The sequence below is a fragment of the Pleurodeles waltl genome, chromosome 3_1, assembly GCF_031143425.1.
Source record: "Pleurodeles waltl isolate 20211129_DDA chromosome 3_1, aPleWal1.hap1.20221129, whole genome shotgun sequence".
Classification (NCBI taxonomy): domain Eukaryota; kingdom Metazoa; phylum Chordata; class Amphibia; order Caudata; family Salamandridae; genus Pleurodeles; species Pleurodeles waltl.
Window position 1 is genome coordinate 1,106,726,457 of NC_090440.1, and position 26,603 is coordinate 1,106,753,059.

Genomic DNA, 26,603 nt, shown 5'->3' on the forward strand with positions numbered 1-26,603 from the left:
GAACTGGAGGAGGATGACAGACCAGTGGTAATGCCCATGACAGCAGATCAACTGGGGTTAAGGCCCCTGCCATATAGCAGGGTCAGGGTAGACATATTAGGGTCCAAGGGGCATGGGAGGGTGGACAATGACTTTGCTCTCCTCGAAAGGTAGAAATACTGTAGGTGGCGTGGAGTTAGAGTGGACTGCTTGACGTTTGTGGTGGACAGCCATGCCCCAGCGACAAGAGCCTACTTGTGTTAATTGTTAAATTTGCTTTGGGCTGGATGAAAACCATGAATTGAGGAGGTGGTTAGTTCTGAAATCACAGCACGGTGAGATAGGGAGGAGGGATGGATGGGGGGACAGGGGAGTTTGCTATGACACTACACTGCAGCCGACACAAAACAGCATACAGGGATCACCCAGGCAGATGGGCACACCATCACAGACAGGAAATTGTAACCATGACACAAATAAATTCCTTAATTTTGACATCATGGAATGTCAATGGCCTACAAAATAGAGAAAAGAGGGGGCTAGTCCAGCGGGCCATAAACAGGATCAAACCAGATATAGTATACTTACAAGAGACTCATCTAATGGACAGGCAACACCTTAGCATGGGACACAGTAGATTCGAACTGGCTGGCTCCCACAATATACATCAGGCTCACGCAGGATCATGATTCTGATTACGAAAACACTACTGTTAGAAATGGGGTCTCTAGCTGGAAAGGTAGTCACCTTTGTCCAAATAGGAATGACAATCCTAGTGAGGGTAAGTCACCCACAATCCAAATTATCCTGTGTCCCCTCCCCCGGTAGCTCGGCACTGAGCAGTCAGGCTTAACTTAGAAGGCAATGTGTAAAGTATTTGTGCAATAAACCATACAGTAATACAGTGAAAACACCAAAAAAATACACCACACAGGTTTAGAAAAATATAGGATATTTATCTGGTTAAATTAAGGTCAAAACGATAAATATTCAATAAGCACAAGTTAAGATATTACTTTTGCAATATTAAAAATAGTCTTAAATCTTAGAAATCAACAGTTGTCTCTTGTTTGTACAAAGTACCTGGTTTGCGTCAAAATGACCACACACGTAGACCCCAGAGGAGGAAATGCGTGGAAAAATAAGGTGTGCGTCGGATTTTCAGACGCGGCACAGATGACGTGTTTTTTCTTTCCATGCTGCAAGGGTCTTTGCATTGATTTCCAACACACAGTCTTGGTTCCTCACTACAATGCAGGGATCTTTGGACGCACAGGGACGATGTGGGGAAAATCCTGGGTGTGTGGGAAGAAGTCACAGGCATTGCGTCGATCCGGTAGGCGATGCATAAAATGTTCTTTTGCACTGCAGGCGCTGCGTTGATTCTTCACTCAGGAAGTCGGGCTGCATCATTCCAGCTCAACTGTGCGTCGATCCAGTAGGGCCATGCGTCGAAGTTTGGTTCACAATGCAGGCGCTGTGCTGATCTGCCCTCGGAAAATCTGGCTGCGTGATTCCGGTTCGGCTGTGCAGTGATTTTCTCGTTGCAGGACAGCCTGTGCGTCGTTTTCGGCAGGCTGTGCGTCAATTTTTTGTGCACAAGGAGTTCCTTGAAGAGACTTCTCAGCAAAGTCAGAGGGCAGCAGAGCAAAAGCAGGGCAGCAGTCCTTCATACCAAAACAGTCCAGATGAGTCCTTTGGGCAGCCAGGCAGTTCCTCTTGACATGTTGCAGGTTCAGGTACTGAAGTGTCTGAATTGGTGGGGTCAGAGACCCAGTTTATATGCCCCAAAATGCCTTTGAAGTGGGGGAGGCTTCAAAGAGTGGTTTTGAAATGCACAAGGTCCCCTTTCAGTCAAGGTCTGAATGCCAGGGTCCCAGTAGGGGATTTGGCAGTCCATTGTAAGAGGGCAGACCCCTAGCCTTTGAAATGTAAGTGTCAGACCCTCCACCCTCCCAGCCAAGGAAGACCCATTCAGTATGTAGATAAATGCTGGTGAGACTGAGTATCCTGTGTTTGTGGTTGTGTGGGTGAAATACACAAGGGAGCTGTCAACCAGCCCTGCCCAGACATGGATTTGGGACAGGCTGTAGGGCTGGATTTTAGAGTGCAGAGAAATGTTCACTTTCTAGAAGTGGCATTTCTAAAATAGTAATATAAAATCCAACTTCACCAATATGCAGGACTTTGTATTACCATTCCGGCCATACTAAATACGACCTGCTTACCCCTTTCTGATCAGGATCTACCACTCAACCACTCAAACAGTATATGAGGGAAGTCCTAATGCTATCCTATGAAAGGAGCAGGCCTCACAGTAGTGGGAAACCAATTTAGGAGTTTTCCACCACCAGGACATATGAACCACACATGTACATGTCCTGCCTTTTACCTACACAGCACCCTGTCCTATGGGTTACCTAGGGTCTACTGTAGGGGTGAATTACATGTAGAAATGGTGAGCTTAAGGCTTGGCAAGTACTATTAAATGACAAGTCGAAGTGGCAGTGAAACTGCACACACAGGCCTTGCAATGGCAGGCCTGAGACACGGTTAAGGGCTACTTATGTGGGTGGCACAACCAGTGCTGCAGGCCCACTAGTAGCATTCAATCTACAGGCCCTGGGCACATGTAGTGCACTTTACTAGGGCTTACAAGTAGATCAAAAATGCCAATTGGGTATGAACCAATGTTACCATGTTTAAGGGGGAGAGCATATGCACTTTAGCACTGGTTAGCAGTAGTAAAGTGCGAGTCCTAAAACCAGCAACAACAGTGTCAGACAAGTGGAGGCAAAATGTTGGGAGATGAACACCCTAAGACTGTCAGGTCTAACAACTCCCATTTCATGTATCAGGCACATGGGAAGATGCAACTGGCTGGTATATAGCACTTCTGGGTGAACAGAAAGGGGAGATGATACTATTGGTTGAAGTGGGTGGTGTTCTGGCAGAGGCCAGCCCTGATCTGGTCTTCATGGGGGGAGAATTTAATTTGGTGATGTACACTACCTTGGCTTGGGGAGTGATAAATTGGAGGGGAGCTCTACCAGAGGGAAACTAGCAGGTTTCACCCAGGCATTAGAGCTTTGCAATGTGTGGAGGTTATTATACCCATGGGATAGAGAGTACTCTTATTACTCAGGGGCACATAATATGCACTCTAGATCAGACTGCTTATTTTCTATAGGAGACACACACTCTCGATTTAGATCAGTGGAATACCAGGCAAGAGGCATTAGTGATCACTCTCCGCTGGTGGCGGTCATCGACACCAAGGCTCAGAAACCCAAAGGGCATTGGAATGATGGAAATCTGGCACCTCGCTAACAAGCAAGAGGTCAAATGCTTCCATAGAGTGACCAAACATTATTTTGTAGGTCAGCACTCAGTGGATATTTCACTAATAGTGTGGGAATCATAAAAGGTAACAATACAAGGTGCCCTCATTACGGGTGAAATAGGTGATAGACGGCGAAGGCAAGAAAGACTGACTAGCCTTGAAGAGCAGCTGACGTGTCTAGAAGGGGACTGCTCGTGTAATCCACTCCCCTCTCGGAAAGATGCCATAGATCTCAAAATGCGGAATACCAGTCAGTAGCAAGAAACGAGGTGAAGACGTCATATCTAGGAAAGCAAAAACATACTTATGAAGGGTGAAACAAGACAGGGAAATTATTGGCACGGCTGGGCTGCAAGGAAAGAGAACATATGACAATCAGGGAGGTGGGGTGACTGCAGGGGACTCAGTAAAAGATAGCAGAAGAATTGCGGAGGCATTTGCCAACTACCTGGAGTCATTTTATCGATCCCAACTGGGGGTCACCCACCAAGAGGTGTTGGATTTCATAAAAGACTACCCTGTGAGGCGGTTGGAGAGACAAAAAGCAATGGATTTGAAAGAAGATATAACGGTGGAGGAGGTAGCCTCCAAACTGGGACAACTGCAGTCAAGGAAGGCCCCGGGCCCAAATGGACTTCCACTTGAATTAATCAATAAACTAGTAAACAGAATGGGGGCTCTACTTCATGCAGCATATCTGCAGGCATATAAAGAAGGGCAGTTATTGGAGGACATGCGTAATGCAACAATCATGTTGATTAAAAAAACAGGCAAGCTCCTGGACAAATGGGACTCTTACAGACCCATATCATTACTAAATGTTGACATTAAGAGAGTTAATACGTGATCTGGTATACCCAAATCAAATGGCATTTATACTGATCGACTAAACTGAACCTACGCAGACTGTATAATAATCTGGCTATGATTGTAGACTCACCGATGGGATTGGCTATTGCATCGTTAGACACAAACAAGGCCTTAACCTCTGTAGAATGGCCATACCTTTTTGGGATACTGGCTAAAATGGTCTTCAGTCCTAAATATATTTGGTGGGTCAAACTTTTATGTGACCGCCTTATAGCTAAAGTAAATGTCAATGGACATTTTTTGAGTGCAATCCGCATTCGTAGAGGCACGAGGCAGGGATGCCCACTCTCCCTGATGTCATTCGTGCTTGCCATTGAAGCGCTGGCGGCCTGGGTGTGAGTGGATGCGCACGTGTGGGGTGGACTGGTAGAGGGGACGAGGAGGAACACATCTCATTATATGCAGATGACATCTTGTTATACCTGTCTAACGTGCCCCAATCCACTGCCAGACTGGAAGTAATCTTTAGAATATTTGGGGAACATTCTGGCTTTGCCATAAACTGGAATAAATTGCTGCTGTTGCCGCTGGGAACAGGGACATGACATGCAACCCAAGACTTCTACTGAGGGTAGAGATGCTGCAGTTTAAGTACTCAGGTTTGTGTATTACACAGGACTCAGCCATGTTTTACAAAGATAATCTCAAACCCCAAGTAAAAAGATTAGAACAGGAGGTAGGGCACTGGCAGAGGCTTCCACTCTCACTATTAGGTAAAACAGCAGAGTTTAAGATGGTGGCTCTGTTGCGCCTTCTGTACATCCTACAGAATAGCCCATATTGGATCCCTAATCATTTCTTTGGTAAGGTGGACTCCCTGCTTTGCAACCTGCCCTGGGCATGGGGACCACCCAGGTCTGCCTTGAGAGTAATATGAAGATCAAAATACGAGGGAGGCATATCCCTGTCGAACATTAAGAAATATTATGAGGTGGCACATGTTTGTGTGGTAAACGATTGAGCACATGCGCAATGGGACGACCTGGAATTTAGAAAGGATAGGATGGTGCTTGGGGAAAGCAGTTATATGCATGCACTCTATGGGGGATAAAATACCACTGAACAGTTGCCCAGCAACCAAAACAGTAGTAATGATATGGCAGAGACACAGGAAGAATCCCCACTGGAGGCTAGACTCCTTATTGGGAGAGTAAGCGAGAATCTTATCTCATTCACTTATGGCACCCTCAGGAGAAACACACAGGCCTCTCTTCTGCCCTTACTGGCCAAATAGGGTGCAGAACCTGGGAGAATTGGAAGAGGAGGACTGGCAAGAAGCACTGGCACACTCTGCAGGGGTAGCCATTAAAGTTGGCTTCCGACTGATCCAACTTAAAGTTCTCCATAGGGTATATTATACTCATACCCTGCTCCATAGGACAGGCAAAATAGTGGATGCACATTGCCTTTGAGGTCGTGGCATGGAAGGCACCTTTCTGCATAATATGTGGAATTGCCCTTGTATCCATCCCTTTTGGGAGGGAGTAGGAAGATCCTTGGAAGAAGCCATAGGCAACAGCCTGGACTTTACACCGAAAAAGGCACTGCTGGGATTTTTTGAGAACACAGATCACACATGATATCAAAACACCTGATTAATCTGGGGTGTATTGTAGCAAAATGAGATATCACACAGAAATGGGGATCAGGCACTTCCCCCACACACAGCGAATGGGAGACGAGAATAGAATACTGTAGAGTGCTGGAAAAAGAGGTGTATAAGGGACGTGGGTGTTTGAACAAATTTGAGAAAATATGGGGCAACTGAGGAATATAGGGTGGATAAGCAGTAGGCCCTAAGGATATGGGCTCCAGATAAGAACACTCTACCCCCCCGATGGTGCTGCCACTGTGGATACCAGGACTTTATGCCCAAGAGAAGATAAGATGATACAATGGATCATTATGGGGAAAAGGAACTAGACGGAATGTCGGGGTGGGAAGGGTAGTGATCGGGTTTCTGTTGTTAATATTAGTTGCATGAATGAGTATTATTTTTAATTTTGGTGCTCTAACTGTGATAAACGAATAAAAAGACAGTATATAATAATGATGATGGACAACGTTGGCTGTGCTGGAGAAAACCGATGGTTCAACAGATGTGCATTGTGCGTCTGTGCTGGATAAATCAGAGGGCATTCACTCGCTGTGGATAAGTACACAGAGGGTGCTGAAGAATTTCTTGGCTGTGCCAGAGAACACAAAAGGATGATGGATGGAGTGCTGAACAATGCAAACACTCACTCTCAGTCACAGATCTGGGTTTAATCCATCGTCTTTTTGCTCACCATGCCACCCCAGTTTGGACCCAGCCATATGCAAATCAGTCTTGACCCTGTTCCTCAAGAACACTCAGGGCTCAGGTGACTCTTATTCCTGGACGGCAAACTAAGTGGAATGCATTTGAAAGACACGTTGGAGCTTGTATCAATCACTGCACTTGGGGGACATGTTGCAAAGCTTTTCGTCTAATCTAGTCAAACCAGGACATGGGTTTTGTAAGGACAACTATTCAGTTCCAAAGTCACATTTTGTTCAAGACAGCCAAGTTTAAGTATCTTCGTATGACACACACATTTACAACTAAGTTCTCTAGTTTGAAAGGCACGTACTTCTGCCTGCAATTAGAAAAAGAACGACAGCTTTGGTCCCTTGTTGAAAGCCATGTCCTTCAACTTGAAACACAAATCCAAAGTGGACAAAGAAAAAAAACACAAACGTTGCCTGGTTTGTGCCAAGGACGGCTAAAATGGCTTTAATAGAAGTCAGGTAACGCTCTGGTTTCCTGCGATTTCACAACAATAAAAAGTGTGTGACAGGCCAGCTTTTGTCGTGCGAGGCTGACAGAACGGTTTCACATTGCTACGTCCTGATGACATGGCAATCCCCTTTCGATAGGCGTGGGCTTTCCAGCTCTCTTGCAAAAACAAGCAAGATTGGCTACACCAGCAGTGTGAGAAGAAAAACATTTCGGCCCAAAAATATCCAGTAAGTAAACACCTGGCGTGACGCAGGAGGGTGCTGCTCAGAGTCTAAATTTAACTAGCATGTGTTGAGGAAAGTGGAAAACAAACACATAATGGCACTCAACTTGTTTGGCTTGAAGCTCAAGGCAAAGTGAAGTATTTAAGAAACAGCAGTTTGTATTTGTGCCCTGGAAACTGGAAGATTGGACACCCACAATTCGGGCAGTGGTGCCCAGTGTGCACAGTGAAGAAGTAACTACTTGAAAGCTTCTCACCACAATATACAACCAAAAACACGGGGCCTTTCTTAAATTACCCTCCCGGGCATCTACCTTGACGTCTTAAGATTCCAAACCAGTTTATAAGGCGAGTGCAACACCAGAAGACAGCACATCTTTAAGAAAAAGATGCATCTTTGCCAATTACCTTGGAATATCTGTCCCACATATTTATAAATGCTTGCGCTGAATTTGTGTCATTTTTTTAATGCAAATTCGATGCAAACCTAACTTCACATTATACTTTTGCGCCAAAGTTTTGGAGTTAACATCATTTTTTGCTTGCAAGAAAACTACCTTGCGTCAACGAGATGCAAGGTAGGCGTTCCCGTGCAAAAAATGACGATATGGCCTAAGTGCCATATTTATCCCCCTGTGCTAAAATGATGCACAAGGGGAAGGGGGCCTTAAATAACGGTGCTAAGCTTCCTTAGCGCCATTATATAAAGCCTGGGTCAGGGCTAGCGCTAGGGTACCTGTGGGGCTATTTCCATGGCCAGAGACCATGGAATGGGCCCACAGGTGCCCTTTCGTAGCCCCAGGGACACCCCCACCCACACCAGAGGGACGCCAGTGGATGGGGGGACCCTATCCCAGGTAAGTAAGGTAAGTACAGGTAAGTATTGGCCTATCTTGGGCCCCCCTCATGACACTGGGCCCATTGGCCATGGCCAGAGGACACATGTCCCCTGGACATGGGCATTGGGCTGGTGGGCATGAATCCTGTTTTTACGAAGACAGAAGTCATATTCATGGGGGTTTTACGTCAAAAAATGACGCTAGTCTGGTTAGAGGCATTTTTTATACCTCTGCCCATACTAGCGCAATCCTTTGATGCACAACCTCCTGTTTCCCCTATGCCTCCCCCACCCGGCTAGCATCCTTTTTTATGACGCAAGACGGGTCTTACCGCCGGCTACCGTCATTCCATAAATATAATGTCTGGCCGGCCAAAGCAAGTATAAACATGGGGGTATGTGTGCTAGAAAAGACTTCTACCACAATGATAATGTGTAATCTATTGTTATTACGAATTAATGATTAACTGATTAAGTTGTGCGTGACATTGATACTGAAACAGGGGTAAAGCATTCTGAATAGGCAGAAATTAAAGCCACCTCCCCCGAACCAGTATAAGAAAAATATTATAACATTTCATTTACTATGAGCGACTACGCTTGAATAGTTGTACTTCACCTGAAATCAGTCATTTAGCGGGCTAAACAGAACCAAACATAAGCTAGCAGATTCCAGTGAGTAAGCTGAGGACGGTAAGGAGATGGGGAGCATCGTCAAAAGAGAACACAAGAGTGGGTCCATGTTTGTGCTCCAGGGGACTGGTGAGTGTGCTGCTTGGTTTGCAAACAAAAGGCAGCACTAGTGTGAGTCCTTGCTTTGGCCCCGGGGGGGACTGTTGAGTGCATGTCGCGATCAGAGTGTTGATCTCCCACAAAGCACGTAGAGGTGCTGGCACAATATCCAGTGTTTCTGTGCAAAACACTTAGGGATAGATGTACGACATTTTGTTTTGCGACTAGCAATTTGCAATTAGTTTGAGTATCGTAAATTGCAAGTCGCAAAACAAAATGTACAACAGTGATAATCACACTGTTTGCGATTCTCAATGGGGTCGCTGTGGCATTCTATACTTATAATGTGCTTGCCGAGAACCTTGGGGGTGTAACCAAGGTGAAGGCGACGGTTGAAGGGGTGAAGGGAGACCGGGAGCAGATCGGTAGGCTGGGGTGTCTTCCATACTTATATCTTAAATAAACAGAAGAACGACCACCTTCTGAAGAGTCTCTGTGTTCTTCTCTTCACTGGCGACGAGGGACGAAGAACCCAGGAGTAACACAGATAAGGACACCCCAACTCGGATTGTGTGTTTTGCTGAGTTTTTCTTTATGTGACATTCTATCGGCTACTTCCTATTTTTGATGGTACCGCATATTACAGGAAGTCGCAGTCAGGAATTTGCTGAGTTTTTCTTTATGTGACATTCATATTACAGGAAGTCGCAATCAGGAATCCTCACCTTGGTGTGGGACCTGTTGACTGCTTTCCTTCTTAGAGTTGGTAGCGCAAGCACGTTTGAGAAAAGTGTGCGACCGGCCGCGTTCTGTCTCATTACCGCACCTGCCCAGTCTCACATGCGCACACGGGTACTATCTCAATGCGAGTACTGCCTCAATATGAGTGCGTTTAAGAAAACTTACCGCCGCGTGATCTCCTTTATGTGCATGCAACCGGATCCTTTTCCGGCACTTCAGTGACGGAGTTACGCAAGGTTTGAAGTGCATCCACGTACAAGCGCAACTTCCTGGAGGATTTGGCTTCAAGCAGGAAGTATTTTCACCACGTTTAGCAGCCATTTTAATACATTAAGATATTTATTATAAGGTTTCCTTGTTTTTCAGTGTTACGGTGATAGGCACACTATCTTGTTTTTGCTTGAGTGTTCTCCGTGTGCCTTCACTTTCTTTACAATGGAGTTTCAGCCAAATTTTTTCTGAATTCAACGGTGCCTTCATTTCAGTGATAGGCACACTCTTAATTTTTTTTATGGTACAGTGTTTCTTCAGTGATTTGTGGAGTGCCTTCATCTTGCTTATCCCTTGCCTAACATTAAGGAAATGTTATCTTCATTGAAAAATGCAAAATGTTTCTCTTCTATAGACTTGACTTCTGCATATCATCAGATAAAGTTGCATAAAGAATCTCAAGATTTGACGGCGCTCGTTACTCCGTTTGGTACTTATAAGTTTATCCGTATGCCTTTTGGTCTGGCTTCAGCTGCGGCTCTGTTTCAACGTGCCATGGAAAGAGTACTTAAAGGAGTTTGAGGAATCAAGATATATCAAGATGATATTTTAGTGTATGGCAAGGATGAAGAGCAACACAACGAGAGGGTATGTGAGGTTCTGAGGAAACTGAAGGAGAGTGGTCTAACGTTGAAGGCGGACAAATGTAAATTTAACCTTGATGAGATTGACTATCTTGGTCACAGGATTTCCTCCAGAGGTATTGAACCAAAGAAAGACTTAATAGACACAATTCTCAATCGTGCGAGTCCTTCTTCAAAGGAAGAAGTAATTAAGTTTCTTGGCATGGCTGAATTTTACAGCAGGTTCGTTGACAGTTTTGCAGATTAAACAAAATCTATGAGAGAACTTGTGAGGAAAGGTGTCACCTTTCAATGGAGCAAGGAATGTGAAAATGAGTTTGTGGGTATGAAACAAAGCTTTAGGTTTGCCTCTAGCTTGCAGAGTTTTGAACCTGGGCAAGATACTGTAATTATGTCAGATGCTAGTGCCAAGGGGCTTGGTGCTGCTTTGATGCAAACACATGATGGGGTTGAGAGAACCATACTTTTCATATCAAGGTGTTTAAGGGGAGCAGAGTTAAATTATTCTGTAATTGAGAAGGAAGCATTAGCTGTGTTTTGGGCGGTGAATAAGCTGAGGAAGTTTGTCTGGGGTAGTAAATTTCTGGTAAGAACAGATCATAAACCTTTGAAAGAATTTGTTGAGAAAAAGGGTTTAGATGCTGTATCTGGCAGGATTAGAAAGTGGCTGGTGGCACTACAGGAATTTAATCTTGAAGTCAAGTATACACCAGGGGCGAAGAATAACATTGCTGATTGTTGTTCAAGATTAATTAATGATGATTTGGAACCTAAGGATGAGTTTATGCGTGATGATGATGATTTTGATGTGTCTGTGATCAGAGAAGGGATAATCAAAGAAAGCGAGTGGCTGACAGAGTTGATTGGTGATGAGGTTTTACAACAGGTTGTCGAGAAGATCAGAAAGGGATGGGATGGTACTGAGAAGAATGATCAGCGATTAAGTGGATTCTGGAGAGTCAGGGATGAATTATCCTCACATGGTGATTTGGTATTGAGAGGGACTAAGCCTATTCCACCAAGAAAGTTGAGAGATGAATTAATCTCTATGGCTCATGTGAGTCACCCTGGAATCTCTAAAACCAAGAAAAGGTTGAGACTCATGTATTGGTGGCCAGGGATGGATGTTCACATTGAGCGCAGTGTTAGAGAGTGTGTGAAGTGTTCTAGAGCGGATAAAGCATTAACCTGTAGGGTTCAACCAATCGAAGTGAGAGAATTGCCAAAAGAACCTTCAAGAAATTTCATTTGACATTTTGGGTCCTATCAAACATTCCAGCACTGACAAACATGTGTTGGTGTTAGCGGATATGTTTTCGAGATGGCCTGAAATTGGGATTACTACTACTATAGAAACTTGTGATGTCATACATTTTCTTGATCAAGTTTTTGACCGGGAAGGGTTTCCTTCTATACTCACCGATAATGGTGTGCAGCTCGTTTCGCAGAGCATGGAACAGTATCTGAGTGACAGGGGCATTAAGCACAAAAAGCTTCTCTTTGCCATCCAGAAACAAATGGCATGGTGGAGAGGCTAAATAGGGTACTGAAGGAAACTATCCAAATGGCGGTGGCGAATAATAGGTGTTGGAAGGAAGAGTTATTGTGCAAGGTTAAGAATTATCGACTAACCCCACATACGATTACTGGGTTTTCACCATTTGAGTTGTTCAGGAGAAGAAAGCCAAACACTCTGATGTGTCCTTCGTGCATAAATGACAAAGTGGATTCAAAATCAGAATTCTTGAGTAATGATAAGCAAAAATGTGAGAGGGAACTCAAAAAGGTCGCTGAAAGGAAGATTTGGTTTGATAGGCAAAAGGCGGCAAAGAAAATAGTGATTCAGGTAGGAGATCTTGTCAGAGTGAGAAGTACTCGTCTTGGTCTTTCAAAGGATCATTCAAAGTTTTCTGTTCCCCTCAAAGTGATAAAGGTCATGGGAAATGCTGTAAGGACTGAAGATCATAAGGTATGACACGTTGGAAGAGTTGTGAAAATCAAAACCGGATGTGGGGGGAAGAAGTCTGTGAGAAATGATGTTGGAGGAAGGGGTGATGATGATGATGATCACAGGGTATTACGGAAACGTTCAAGGATTATCAGACGCCCTAACATTCTAGATGACTTTTTATAGCAGGTATTGCTGTAATTTAATTCTGTACTTAGATGTTCTTATGAGCTAATTCTGTACTTAGCTATTCTTAATAGTTATAATCGTTGAATTTCTTATGTGACTTATTTTCTTATGTTTTGGTTTGATAATGAAAGGAAGATGTGTGGCATTCTATACTTAGAATGTGCTTGTCGAGAACCTTGGGGGTGTAACCAAGGTGACGGCGACGGTTGAAGGAGTGAAGGGAGACTGGGAGCAGATCGGCAGGCTGGGGTGTCTTCCGTACTTATATCTTAAATAAACAGAAGAACGATCACCTTCTGAAGAGTCTCTATGTTCTTCTCTTCAGTCGCGAATGACCTACCTCATCAATATTCATGGGGAAGGTCACAATTTGCGACCCTATTGGGAATGGCCAGCACTCACAGGGATGGTGGCCTGATGGGAATAGCAGACCGTCATGTCTGTGACTGCTTTTAAATAAAATAGTTTTTTGTAATGCAGCCTGTTTTTCTTAAAAGGGTAACGGGATGCATTACAAACAAAACAATTAAAAGTTTCCTTTTCATTTTTTCAGAATGGGCAGTGGCCCAAGAGAGGTCCAGGGAGGAGCGCTGCACGAGAAAGTGGGTTGAGAGAGAGATCACAATTCACTCTTGCACTACAGAGCGATAATGTAATTGATGAGTTTCGAAGCTTGGTTATTAAGGACAGTGAATCAAATCATGAATGTCATGGTAAACGTAATTTGAATAAAGGTGAAAGAAAGGCTCTTTTGGACCTTACATCTGATGCTTCAGTCATTGTAATCTGCTTTACTACAATAAGAGAATTCATTCCTGTTTGAAAAGGAAATGAAAGTATTTGGAAAGACATCATGTGTGAAGCAGTGTTGTTCTCAGATCAGTCATCATTCCATATGGACATATGCCCTCTGATTTTTTTTATATATATATATATATATAGATATATAGATAGATAGATAGATAGATAGATAGATAGATAGATAGATAGATAGATAGATAGATAGATAGATAGATAGATAGAATCTAGTTGCAGTCGCCAACAGGTAGTGATAGTTAGCACCCAGTTTACATAGGAAAAGTGTTTCCTTGTTTTGCTAATACCTTTGATGCTGTTTGACGAAACTTCACAACATTTTCAAAGCTAATACAACAGTTAGTTCAGCTGCTGTCTTGAAAGTTTTGAGGTGGTTTGTCAAGCAAGGCCGAGAAAAAGGGGGGCATCCCAAAACGCGTTTTCCCCATGCATTTTCCTATAGGGATTTTGAACACAACTACAACTCAAGTTTTTGGTCCTGAAAGGGTGTTTTTTTGTGATTTGATGTAAATCAGTTCTATAGTTTTAGATATATTAAAGGAAAAATAAATATATATATCTAGGGACATGGAGGCTCCACTGATCCCGGAGATCTTGTGCTGAGATCTGATTGGCTGCCAACACTTCAACAAGGAAGTGCTGGCAGCCATTTTGGGACTTAGCTTTAGCCAAGTTTCAAAAGAAAACATAAAAAAAGGAAAGGTGGCATGGTAGGACTATCCTAACCCCCTAGCCTTGGTGCTGGGGTCCCCCTGGCATCCCGCAAGGGCAAAAAAGATTTTTTTTAAAATGTTCAGCACACTTTTCAGAGGATCCACAAATCCACAGAAAATTAAAAAAAAACAAGTGTGGTTTCCTTCACTTGTTTTTAATTTAGCCCTCTTGGGGGCATGCCAACATACCTCCTATAACCACCCAACCTCCCGCCACGCAGGGTCTTCATCCATGCATGGCAGGGGTTTGCCGCAGAGCTTAGCCAGCATAGGATTGGCATAGTGCCATCCTCACTGAGCTGTAAAATGACAAAAGCCTTTCACCAATCCAGGCCCAGTATTATAGCTTTGGAATCTGGTGAGAATGGCACTGTGCCTATCCCATGCTTGAATATTTTGATGTCAAATGGTAAAAGACTGTCCCTTTCTAGCTCGGCATGTATTCACTGTGCTAATCCTATGCTTAAAAACCTTACTAGAAAATCAGGCATTTGAGGTGAGCAAATCTAGAGTGTGGCTTGTGTTGTAGGATGCTCCTTACTGGAGCTGGTCTCCACCTAAGCTTGGGAACTACGCTTAGTTCACTCTGCTTTTTTCCATTATCTATACATCACGCTAAGCCTGAAAGGGTTTTGTTTGATATAAAAGTATATATATATATATTTTAGAAAGGTTCCCGGTATAACCCAGCTTCTTCCACTTCTCGGGTCGGTGCATGTCACGGCCACCGGCAGAAATTATTGTAAAACTGAAAATATGCCATTCCTCCTAGCTGTGAAGAAGATCATTTGATCGAAACACGTCGCCATTAAATCTATTTTTGCATCTAAGAACTTTGGAGTGTGGTCTCTTTTATGCCTAGGAGGAATGACATATTTTCAGTTTTACATATATATATTTATATATTTATATAAAACACTGCTTTTTCTCCACAGCTTTCCCACATTTCGATGGACGTAGTGCCCTGCATCTAATTATACCAAAACACACTGTGTCAAAGGTGAAATAAACATGCGCTCAAGATAGTGCATTCCCCAGCTCAGCAACACCTTTCAGCCATCCGTCCTTGTTCATGCTTAGAGCTAGTAACTTTATTTTATAGCTCATTTATTATTCACTGAAAATTCAAGGAAAGTTACTATGGGTGTCCAGGTGCCCACCTAGGACACTCATATTTTATTTTTATAAGAGTTCCCGTCCCTGAGCCACTAGTAGTCCTGGGGACCCAATATCTGTTTTTAAAATAAGGGGAGGGGGACAGTGAGCCACCAAGGGCCTCAGGGTCCTATGCCTCAAGGCCGTATTGTTTTAGTAAGGGGATGGGGGCATGCAGCCCCCATCATCGAGCACCTAGTAGCCCCACGGACCCCATCCCACTTGGCTTCTAGTGGGTCCAGGGTATGCCTGCACTCTCTCAAGCAGGAACCTACAGTGTTCACGGGGTGTGCTCCCGGGTCACAGTGTTGTATCTTGGCCCTAGGATTGGGGTTGCACACCCTCCTCTTTGTTTCTTTTGGCCCGAGGTATGGGGTCCTCTGGGCTTAAGAGAGGCACAGGGAGGAAGCCTGCATGCCCCTTCCCCTCTTCCATCAATTTGGCCCCAATGGATGGGGTCCCTGGGGGCCATTTATGGCTGCCCCCACTAATAAACATTTGGCCCTGGAGGATTGGGTCTCTGGGGCCCTGTGTGGATAGTAGACAGGGGCCCCAGTCCCCTCATCCCATAAATATACATATATTGTAGACCCCCAGCTATGGCCCACCTCGGGTCTAATGTATTTAACTGAAAATGCTGGCTGTTGTGTTTTTTTTACAAAAAAAAGGCACAATTCCGAAAGGAGTTTCTCAGGATCTCAACTTTTTATTTAAAAAATATTTGTATTTGCCCCCCACAACAACTACAGGGGCCGGGTATCCCTACTGTGCCCCATTATATACTTTTTCTATTTAAAACTCAGGACGGAGGACCCAAGTCCTGTAATGTCTGCCTGCAACATTTTTCTCCATGTTGAAGGCAGCCGATCAGAGTACTCGCTCCCTTTAGAGTGCGCCTCCCGTCACAGCGAATTGTGCATGGGAGAAAAAGTCCCCTGGGCCAATCAGAAGGCTCTATTTTTTTAAACTGATTTTGAGGGAGTCTTGCAAGAGCGCCTCTAACACAACTGTCCAGATCTACAAATATTTTTGTACCTTAATATTTCAAAACCTACTGAATAGATTTACACTAAATCATTGGGGCAAAGATCTAGCGTCCTGTCAAATTTGGTGTAATTCAGTTCAGCAGTTTTTGCGGCAGTGCTTCTTAAAAAAGTCTATATAAAATGCATGAGGAGATTTGGTTTTAGGACACCCCCTTTTTTCCTGGTACCTGTTTGACAGATCGCCCTGAAACTTTGCAGGAATGAGCTGAGGCGGGCAAGGATTTTTTGGGAAAGATTTTGTGTAGGTTCATCAAACAGCACCGCAGTTATAAGCAAACCGAAAAAAAACCTCTTCCTGTGGAAACACAGACCTAACTATAACTACCCAGTGGCGACCTTTGACCTAAAATACAATCCCTCACCTTATTCCTGCTTCTATCATGGTTTGACTGGGGCACCGATCCAACTAGGTTCACAGAGGTAGGTGAGAGCACTGAAAAGTGGTTACAAGGTGTAGAGCCCCAAAGAGAATCATGATCATGAGTACTGCCCTGTATTCTGGTTTGAATTGTTTAGTATTGAGTAATATCTGTGTATTTCAAAAGAGAAGCACTGGTTAAGACATTAGTCATTGTATCTGGTCGATGACTTGAGTTCTGAGCTTGTGCACGCCATACTACCTCCCCCAGCTGCCCTTGCTGCTCTGAAGGCTGACTACAGAAAGGTTGCACTTAGCCAAGTTTGCAGAGTTGTTAGAAATGGGGTTTTTGGTTGGCAGTCAGGTTACCCCCTGTCCAAGCAAGAACCCTCACTCTAGTCAGGGTACGTCACACACAATCCAAAATTATCCTGTGCCCACCCTCTGGTAGCATGGCACGAGCAGTCAGGCTTAACTTAGAAGGCAATGTGTAAAGTATTTGTGCAATAAGTGATACAATGACTCAATATAGCACCAGAAAAATACACCACACAGTGTTTAGAAAAATATATAATATTTTTCAGGATAATTGTAGGCCAAAACGAAAATAGATGCAATGTGAAATTGTAGAGATATCACTGAAAAGTGATATAAAGTGTCTTAAGTCTTAAAAAAGCAAACAACTTCTCTTTCAAGCACAAAGTACCTGGTTTAAGTGGAAAATCTCCGCAAAGGGCCGCAGAAGAAGAGATACGTGGAAAAATGGTGTGTGCGTCGATTTCTCCCCTGCACACACGGACTTGTGTCGTTATTTTTCATGCGGGGAAGTCGTGCGTCGTTTTCCGGCACGCGGACAGTCTCTTTCTGTGGGTCGTGGGATTACCAGATGTCCCGGGGTCTGTGCGTGGATTCTCCTGCTTGTTTTCCGGCTGCGCGTCGCTCCGCTGGGCTGTGCGTCAAAGTTTCGCTCTCACGGCAGGCGTTGCGTCGATTTCTCCTCTGGAAGTCGGGCGGCGTTGTCCTTGCGAGTCCGTGCGTCAAAGTTCCGGTCGTCCTGAAGGCGTTGCGTCAATCAGCGTCGGTGTGCGGCGTTTTTCTCGCCGCGGAGCAAGCTGTGCGTCGAAATGTTCGGCGCACGAAGATTCCAAATGAAAAAGAGAAGTCTTTTTGGTCCTGAGACTTCAGGGAACGGGAGGCAAGCTCTATCCAAGCCCTTGGAGAGCACTTTTACAGCCAGACAAGAGTTCAGCAAGGCAGGAGGCCAACAGCAAGGCAGCAGTCCCTTGTAGAAAGCAGTCAGGTGAGTCCTTTAGGCAGCCAGGCAGTTCTTCTTGGCAGGATGCAGGTTCTGGTTCAGGTTTCTTCTCCAGCAAGTGTCTGAGGAGGTAGGGCAGAGGCCCTATTTTATACCCAAATGTGCCTTTGAAGTGGGGGAGACTTCAAAGAGTGGCTAAGAAGCGCACCAGGTCCGCTTTCGGTTCAATCCTGTCTGCCAGGGTCCCAGTAGGGGGTGTGGCAGTCCTTTGTGTGAGAGCAGGCCCTCCACCCTCCCAGCCCAGGAAGACCCATTCAAAATGCAGATGTATGCAAGTGAGACTGAGTACCCTGTGTTTGTGGTGTGTCTGAGTGAATGCACAAGGAGCTGTCAACCAAGCCCAGCCAGACGTGGATTGTAAGGCACAGAAAGATTTAAGTGCAAAGAAATGCTCACTTTCTAAAAGTGGCATTTCTAGAATTGTAATATTAAATCCAACTTTACCAGTCAGCAGGATTTGGTATTACCATTCTGGCCATACTAAATATGACCTTCCTACTCCTTTCAGATCAGCAGCTACCACTTCAGTACTGCATGAGGGCAGCCCCAATGTTAGCCTATGAAGGGAGCAGGCCTCACAGTAGTGCAAAACGAATTTAGGAGTTTTACACTACCAGGTCATGTAACTACACAGGTACATGTCATGCCTTTCACCCACACTGCACCCTGCTCTAGGGGTTACCCAGGGCACACATTAGAGGTGACTTATATGTGGAGGAAGGGGAGGTTTAGGCTTGGCAAGTACTTTTAAATGCCAAGTCGAGGTGACAGTGAAACTGCACACAGGCCTTGCAATGGCAGGCCTGGGACAAGCTAAAGGGGCTACTTAAGTGGGTGGCACAACCAGTGCTGCAGGCCCACTAGTAGCATTTAATCTACAGGCCCTAGGCACATATAGTGCACATTACTAGGGACTTATGAGTAGATTAAATAGTCCAATCAGGTATGATCCAAGGTTACCATGTTTAAAGGGAGAGAGCATATGCACTTTAGCACTGGTTAGCGGTGATAAAGTGTGCAGAGTCTAAAAGCCAGCAAAAACAGTGTCCAAAAAGTGGAGGGAGGCAGGCAAAAAGTTAGGGGTGACCACCCTAAGGCTGTCAAGTCTAACAAGAGTCATAATAGGATAGACTCTAGAACACCAGTGGCAAAAGACCTCACCCACCACACTTCAAGCCCAATAGCCCATGTGTGCCCTATGGACACTCAAAACAATCCCCTGTTCAAAAATGGATTGAAACCCCACAGCAAAAAACAGACCTTCCACGAGTAATATGTTAAAACATCAATGGCAATGTGCATGCAGCAGGCATCAAGTTGTCTTTAAAAATCAAAACATTATCATATAAAATTAGCATTCCAAATGCTAACTTAAGACACAAAGCTTGAGGATTACTCGATCACAGACATGACAGATGTCCTGTCCGCTGTATCACGATTCTTATAGGATGTAATAGGATCGTAATAAATTAGTCGAGATGTCCGTCACACTTGTGGCAGAGTAACCCCATCCGCCAAACTGTAAATCAGGCCCATAGTCTCTGTCTCAACTTCAGGCCAGGTGGTATCTTAAGTAGTTTGAGAGCTGCATCAGAGCTACTTTAACCACATTCAGTGCAGTTAAATGGGTGCATGTCCCAGGGAATATAATGCATGCACTGCTCTTGGTTGGAATTGTACCAGAATGTGTGGACATCTAAAGTAAACAACAGCACATAATACAATAATATACAAGCAGCCTAACAACATAATAAAAACATTTCTAGGCAAAACACAACAAAATAGTCAAAGCAGAACTCCATACAATAACTACAGTACAGCACATCATATTGCTATATTGCAACACATAGTCAGCACAGCACAAACTCAAAAGACCACATCACTACCACAATAAAATACACCACAACTAATATGCACAAACATTCTTGTTACAAAATAACACCACAAAAAAACTCCTTTCGTAATGCAGTATGGTGTCTGCAACAACAATCACTACCCTAACTTACCACCAAAGACATGAAATAGGACTAGTCAAAATGTTTTGTGATCCAGCCGAACCCTCTGTCATGGATCAGATCTTTGTGCAGCTCACTATTGCGCAACTTGAATTTGTGGTAGAAATTCCCAAAATCTGATTTTGAGTTTCAAGATAAGTGCATTTTCCTAATATCAATTCCGCGTACTGCATGGAAAAAATCTTCAAATGTGGTGGCTTTTATACACATTTTGGGTTTTGCGTTGGACACGTATTTGCCCAAGGGAGATCCAGAGATGTCACCGCTGGAAGTGTCATAACCTGTGTGCCTATTTACAAAGATTTAAATTGTTTACCCTTCTTCCGGTTGGGATAATAGTGCTACTGTGATTGACATGCTCCTCGTAGCATTGCCCCCGCCCAGTGCTTGTTCTGTGGGTGTAAGAAAGTGATTTCTCCTGAAGGGAACGTATTCTCTATGTCAAAAAGAAGTTAAGAAAAATGCACGCGCAAATGCACATTTCTGCCACACTTACTCCAGCGGAATGTACATGATGCACGGAAATCTGTGATTTGTGTAGATTTCCACCCGTAATTAGCATTTTGTAAAACGAATACGTTGGCACTATGTAAAAAAATGTAAAATAAATATTAAAGCCATTTTGACCATATTGTATTTGTTCACAAGGGAGCATCACAGGGCGTGCTTTTGTCCCAAAAATAAAACCAGAATGTGTGCTGTGGGGCTGTTGCAACTCCTCAGCTGCTAATTTTAACCCTTTACCAAGTGAACCAGATGTTTATTCCTTTGGGGGCCAAAAGTAGTGATATTTACGTAGGTGCAAACTGGAGCAAAAGCTCTTCTTCTACTATTTGTGCTGTGCATCCAACAGGGGCTGGAGCAACCAGATTCTCCTACAGTTGTTGATGCATAAATATTTTTGCACCACAGAAAATAAAGAAAACTATTATGCAAAAAATCTTGCACTAAGATTTACATTTATTGCTCATAGTTCATTTTTCATCTGTAAAGACAAGGGTATTACCTGATCCCTAAATAATCCATTTAAACAAAATGAAGCTGCAAACCAGTTTTTCACCGTTTATGCTGCTTTTATAAAAAGAAATAGAGCAAACTGATCTTAACTCAAACGTAGTTTCATCTTTCAAATTTCAAAAAGCAACAAAATGGTGGAAAAGAACATTTGCTCCATATTGCAGGAATGCAAAATGTATGCACTCTGGCCAAAGACGCGCATAGGACGAAGTCCATTTCTACCTCCCTACAAACAGACAAAAAACGCAACTCTCCAAATCTCACAGTCATGTAAGAGCTGCATAAATGTTTGTTTTCTCCTGACAAATATAAGGGTTTGGGATTTTGGGAAAATTTGTGTACACCTAGTTAGTGAAATATTCTTTAAGCTTTGTCCAGTTTAACTAAAAAACATTATGTGGGCAAAGGTTTCAAAAGTGGTTGGAAAAAAAACCAATTAAATGTAGGGGGAAGGGAGGAATAAAAAGTAACAAACTTTCGATGAGTACATAAGAAATGTTCTTGCAATTTCACAAAGTGCAAAACATTGTGCGCTAGGAATGCCTTGTAATAATTTTGCTCTTTGAAACATAACAAATATACTTTAAATAGAGGAAATTTTAGGCCTCACCTACAAGGGTCTGATGCATCAGCCCAATACGTCAGATTCCTTGTGCTGCCCTATGATCCATTAACGATCCCATGTATGTGCTGTATTTACAATACAGAGCTTCATGGCACACTTTTTCACATATGCGTCAGAAATTCTGACACATCTGTTGGCGCTGCACTTGTGCATTGTTGGATTACTGTAAAAAAAAAACATGATGCTACTCCAGCAATGCAAGGAGGCCCCCATTAAGAAAAGCCCTGTGTCCATTTTATACCTTCTCTGAGCAGGCGGTAAAATTCTGACCCAGTAAAGTTGTAGAGTGATGAAGTGAAATGTTGTAAATTTCACTGCGTCAGTTCTGCGTGGGAATGCCTACCCTGCCTATATTATACCTGGTGCAGATATAATGTGACGCAAGGGTTTACAAATTGACTCATTTGGCCCAATGTGTCAGTTTGTAAATCTGGAGCAGTGTAGAGCATTGCTGTCGCCACCACTGGGAAACAAAAATGATGCAACAATGGCGCAAAGGCCTTGTAAATGAGGCCCTTTGTCCTTACTAAAAGTAATGAAAAGCAAAAGGTAGAGGAACTGTTCTTTTTATGGTTTATATTTGGTTTCTGGTGTATGAGGACTACACACCTAGAAAGTCGTTCACTGAAAGTTTATTCAAAATGCTTTGGGAGTGACTGGGAAGAGGGGTCACACAATTTTGAATCTGGGCTGTGAAAACAAGTGTGAGTCCCTGGAAAGGCAACTTTTATCCTCTTGGAGCTCTATAGGTGACAGGCACTACTCAGTTTGAAAAGCTTTTCACAAATATTTAAATCCTTCCAAGGTTGATAAAACGAGTATTCTTAAATTTGGTAAAGGTACCACTTGTGTTTAATGATTTGAAATGGTAAACTACAACAGTAAACTATACTTAAAAAACGATTATATTAAGTATTCAACATGTATTTCATGATATTCCATATAACTCATTAAATGTGGTTCATATCACTGTGGTTGTTTTCACTGATGTACCACTGGAAGCTGGGGAATCCGTCCTAAGCACTGTCTACAATTTGAACGTCATAAAATACAGAAACAGGTATATGACAAACATATACAGAAATTATGAAAGAGCTTTTCAAAATGTGGTTTTATTCCTAAAATATGAACATCACTTTGTCTTTTTTGCTCCTTTTACAAGCTTGTCTTCAACTGAGACAACCCAATTCCGCTTACTGTAGCTGCGCTTATCCCATGAAACAAGCTAGCCATACTAACTTAGCTTTCAGCCTCCAATTTCAAATCCCTTCACATTTACAGAGTGTTTTGAAACTCAATTTTCCATTTTGCTTTTTTATGTATATTAAATGTATTAATCTGCTCATATTATTAAATGGTCTAAACAAGTGTGAACCCCCTCAGTAGGCAACGTGAAACCCAGGTTAAGAATACTAAATATAAATTCTTCTTAAACTGGGAAAAGGTGGCACCATTGCTATTATCCTTAATATGCTTGGATATGAAAGGTTGACATTTAGCCTTTCAGACTAGACACACAAGATCACAAGATGACGAAAAAACAGGGCAAAATAAACGGAGCTGTATAGCTGTTCTTGGTCAGTTGTGAGTATCTTTAACTGCTCCTTCTGGTAACTTTCCATGCTGGCACCTGTAGACCACATTAATAATGCTAATATTACAAATATCAGTAACCAATGAAAAGCAAGACTGTAGCAATTTCTCACCCAACTAACGCAGTACACCTTCACGTCTCTGAGAGGCATTTTTACAGCCAAAAACACATTTCAAAAGTAAATTCTAACATCCTTAATTACAGAATTGGCTCTGGTGAAATTTTGTGTCATGTGATACAGTTACAAGTTTGGAAATAACCTAGTTAGGTGACATTTTCACATGTGCTTATTTTGAGCGGGACTGCGAACACGCCTGGGTGAGCAAAGGCCGGTGAACAACCATAATACATATTTTTTGGCATCAGCATAATTCTTGCAAGTAGCTTTCCCACCCTAGAAACACAGGTGTAAGCAGCTTTCAGAGTGAAAAAGAGGGAAATTCCTATGATGTGGGGTGTAGTTTTAGGACTTCTCCTCAGAGTAAGTGATGTTCCCCATGAAAAATGCACGTTTGCACTTTATTTAGGCATGGAGTATCAGCAATGATAAATACACAAACATCCTGCCTAATGTGCATTAATACTTATAAAGTGTCTCAATTGTTATTCAAGTAGTACCCACCGAGTCCATTATACACTAGGATTTCACTCTGCAATGCTGGTCTAGGCACAGCTAATAATTAATAATTTCTTAGCAAAATCCAAACATTTTCTATAGTTTCGTGGTGTTAAATATCACTCCACCCGTCGGGATTCACTTCATCAATACCAGAGGGATGAACAGTTGAGTATCTCTCAAGATGATTGAAACCTTCTCTACAGAGGTTTCAACAGCAGACGCTATTGTATGGAAAACGCCCTGTGCTACTGGAAAGCTGGACAGGCCCAGAGGAGACAGACGTACCTCATTTTCCCTGCAGGGGAGTCACTAACGGGGCGAAAGGCTACCCCAAGAACAGTCATCCCTTTTCTTCTTTCGCTTTTGGCAGGGCTGGCATGGACCAGTTTTTCTGTGGTGGTTCACCCAATGGATGATGACAGGAGGACTGGACCCAGCGCTTACCCCCATCCAGTTTGGAATCGTTTAACTTCCATGCACGGGTATGTGTGTCGATCACAGCAGACCAGGGCTCCGGAGATAGGGAGAGCAGTGCTCCATCGCAGGAGGTCACCGATTAATCTGCCTCAATGTCAGACAGAATTACTCGGAGATGGTTTAATCGGGGAGGCTGGGACCGCTCATCGGGCGCCGCGCGCAGACCCTACACGGTTAATCTTTGGAAGTTTATTTTCTCTGCTATGCGCGGCACGATTTACAGAGTAAGGTCTTTGCTGTTGGTATTTTTCAATAGCTCCGCTAGTCGGGGATTACCTGACATCAGGGTAGAGAAAGCGGCCGGCTCTGTTTTGCACTTTAATCCTCTTAATCGAGCCACATGACCAGGCTCTCCTCCTGAAATCATTCCGTCATGAACACTTGGGGTCTCCGTCATGAAACAGAACCAGGCGCCCCTGCTGTTGCCACATTTACCAGGTTGGCTTTGGAGGTTGATGAGTATTTACCAGGTTGGCTTTGATCAAAATAGGAATCATAAACAAATTGGCAGTGGATTTGAATGCTAAAGATAAGGCAACACCTATAATTCGCCTTCCATTGGGTATTTAACGACAGCGGAGAGCTGGCTCTGCTGTCTCAAGCATTTCTCAACTGTCTCGAGCATTTCACAACTGAAGCACTGCTTTCTTTCTGGGGGCACTGGATTGAACCATATTGGGAATTACTTTTTCACCTTTATGTGACGTAATATTTATTGCTTGAAAGGTTTTTGGTAGGTCACCCACTGTCATCTGATGCAACACGTGGTTTGCACATAAATTAGCAAGATCCAAGGTTACAACTTTCAGATAGAGAACGTTTAATAAAAGAAATCTTTGACAAGCCTATTTTCAGTGCATCCAACCAATAGCGTTCAAGGTTGTGTTTTGGTAGTTACTTACATTCTTTTATCCATATCACTCTTAGCAGACACACTTTTTATATACATGTGCCATGCATAAATGGAATTTAATACTTTATATTTATCGTACCATGTATGAGCACGTGGATGCTCAAATGGGATTTTCCACACCCTATAAACCACCCACAATTCTCATTCATTATGGTGACCACAGCACCACCAGCCTACAGCTGCTTACCATTCTGAAATATCCACACCAAGCCGCTTGTAACCCAAGACTGCTGCAGTCCCCTGCAAGGCATCCTAAATTCTCCGTATAATACTTTGACGAAGTCCTCAAACTTGTCACCTGTATGTTTATAATGTCTTCTGATCCGCTCCTGCATTCTGCGGCCGCTTTCTGTTACCAGACTGGGAGACTCAAAAAACAACAGGGGAGTTCTTCTACAAACCCAACAGTATATGGGACTTTGCAAACACCATATAGAAGTATACCCTGAAGCACTCCACCTAGCTGCAGATTCCTCACCTTGTAAATCTTCCCTGGTGTCAGAGTGGATCTCGAAACTTGCAATGGCATTCATGCAGTGGCACGTGGTGCCATTAGACTTCACGTTGACTCTGCACTACCTCAAGAGGTGATGACACACAACAACATAAAGGCACCATACCTGTACACTGCCACCAGTCCATCTTTTCTGCACCCTTCTACACGGTTCTAGAGCTCCGCTGCCAACTTTACTTTACTAACTTAACAAAATTCCAAAAAGTTCAGCATACTGAGGAAATGTCTTCTCCAAAGGGGACACACTTCAAGCCATGCTCTAACTGTCACAAGCAGATGTCCCTGGGTCTATTTTCCCCCACTTGTCAGTTTCCTCAACAATACAGGAAATTCCAGGGGTTCTTGATGGGCCTTGACTGTCCACAGACGCAGGTTATTTGTTAGACCTGGAAGTTTTAGGGTGGTCATCTCCCAACCATTTGCCTGCATCCATCCATTTTTTTTACCCTGTTTGTGCTGGTTTTAGGACTCTGTACACTTTACCCAAGCTGTCCAGTGCTAAAGTGCTTATGCTCTCTCCCCTAAATATGGTAACATTGGTTCCTACCCAATTGGCATATTTAATTTACCCATAAGTCCCTAGTAAATTGCACTACATGAGCCAGGGGCTGTAAACTAAATGCTACTTGTGGGCCTGCAGCACTGATTGTGCCACCCACATAAGTAGTCCTTTAACCATGTCTCAGGCCGGCCATTGCAAGGCCTGTGTGTGCAGTTTCACTGCCACTTCGACTTGGCATTTAAAACTACTTTCCAAGCCTTAAACTCTCTTTTTTTTCTACATATAAGTCACTCCTAAGGTAGGCCATAGGTAACCCATAAGGCAGGATGCTATGTAGGTAAAAGGCAGGGAATGTACTTATGTGTTTTACATGTCCTGGTACTGAAAAAACTCATAAATTAATTTCCACTACTGTCATATTTAGTATTGCCAGAATGGTAATAGAA

The 26,603-nt window shown here is 43.4% G+C and overlaps 1 protein-coding gene across 2 annotated transcripts in view; it reads right to left on the reverse strand.

Moving 5' to 3' along the window:
* The window catches only part of LOC138284988 (G protein-activated inward rectifier potassium channel 4-like), a 220,565-nt gene extending 196,090 nt beyond the window's left edge, over window positions 1–24,475 (reverse strand). For both annotated transcript variants that reach the window (XM_069224380.1, XM_069224382.1), the window contains exon 1: window positions 24,037–24,475. The gene's annotated coding sequence lies outside the window, so the exon portion shown is untranslated. The remainder of the gene's footprint in view (window positions 1–24,036) is intronic.
* Between the last annotated feature and the right edge of the window lie 2,128 nt (window positions 24,476–26,603).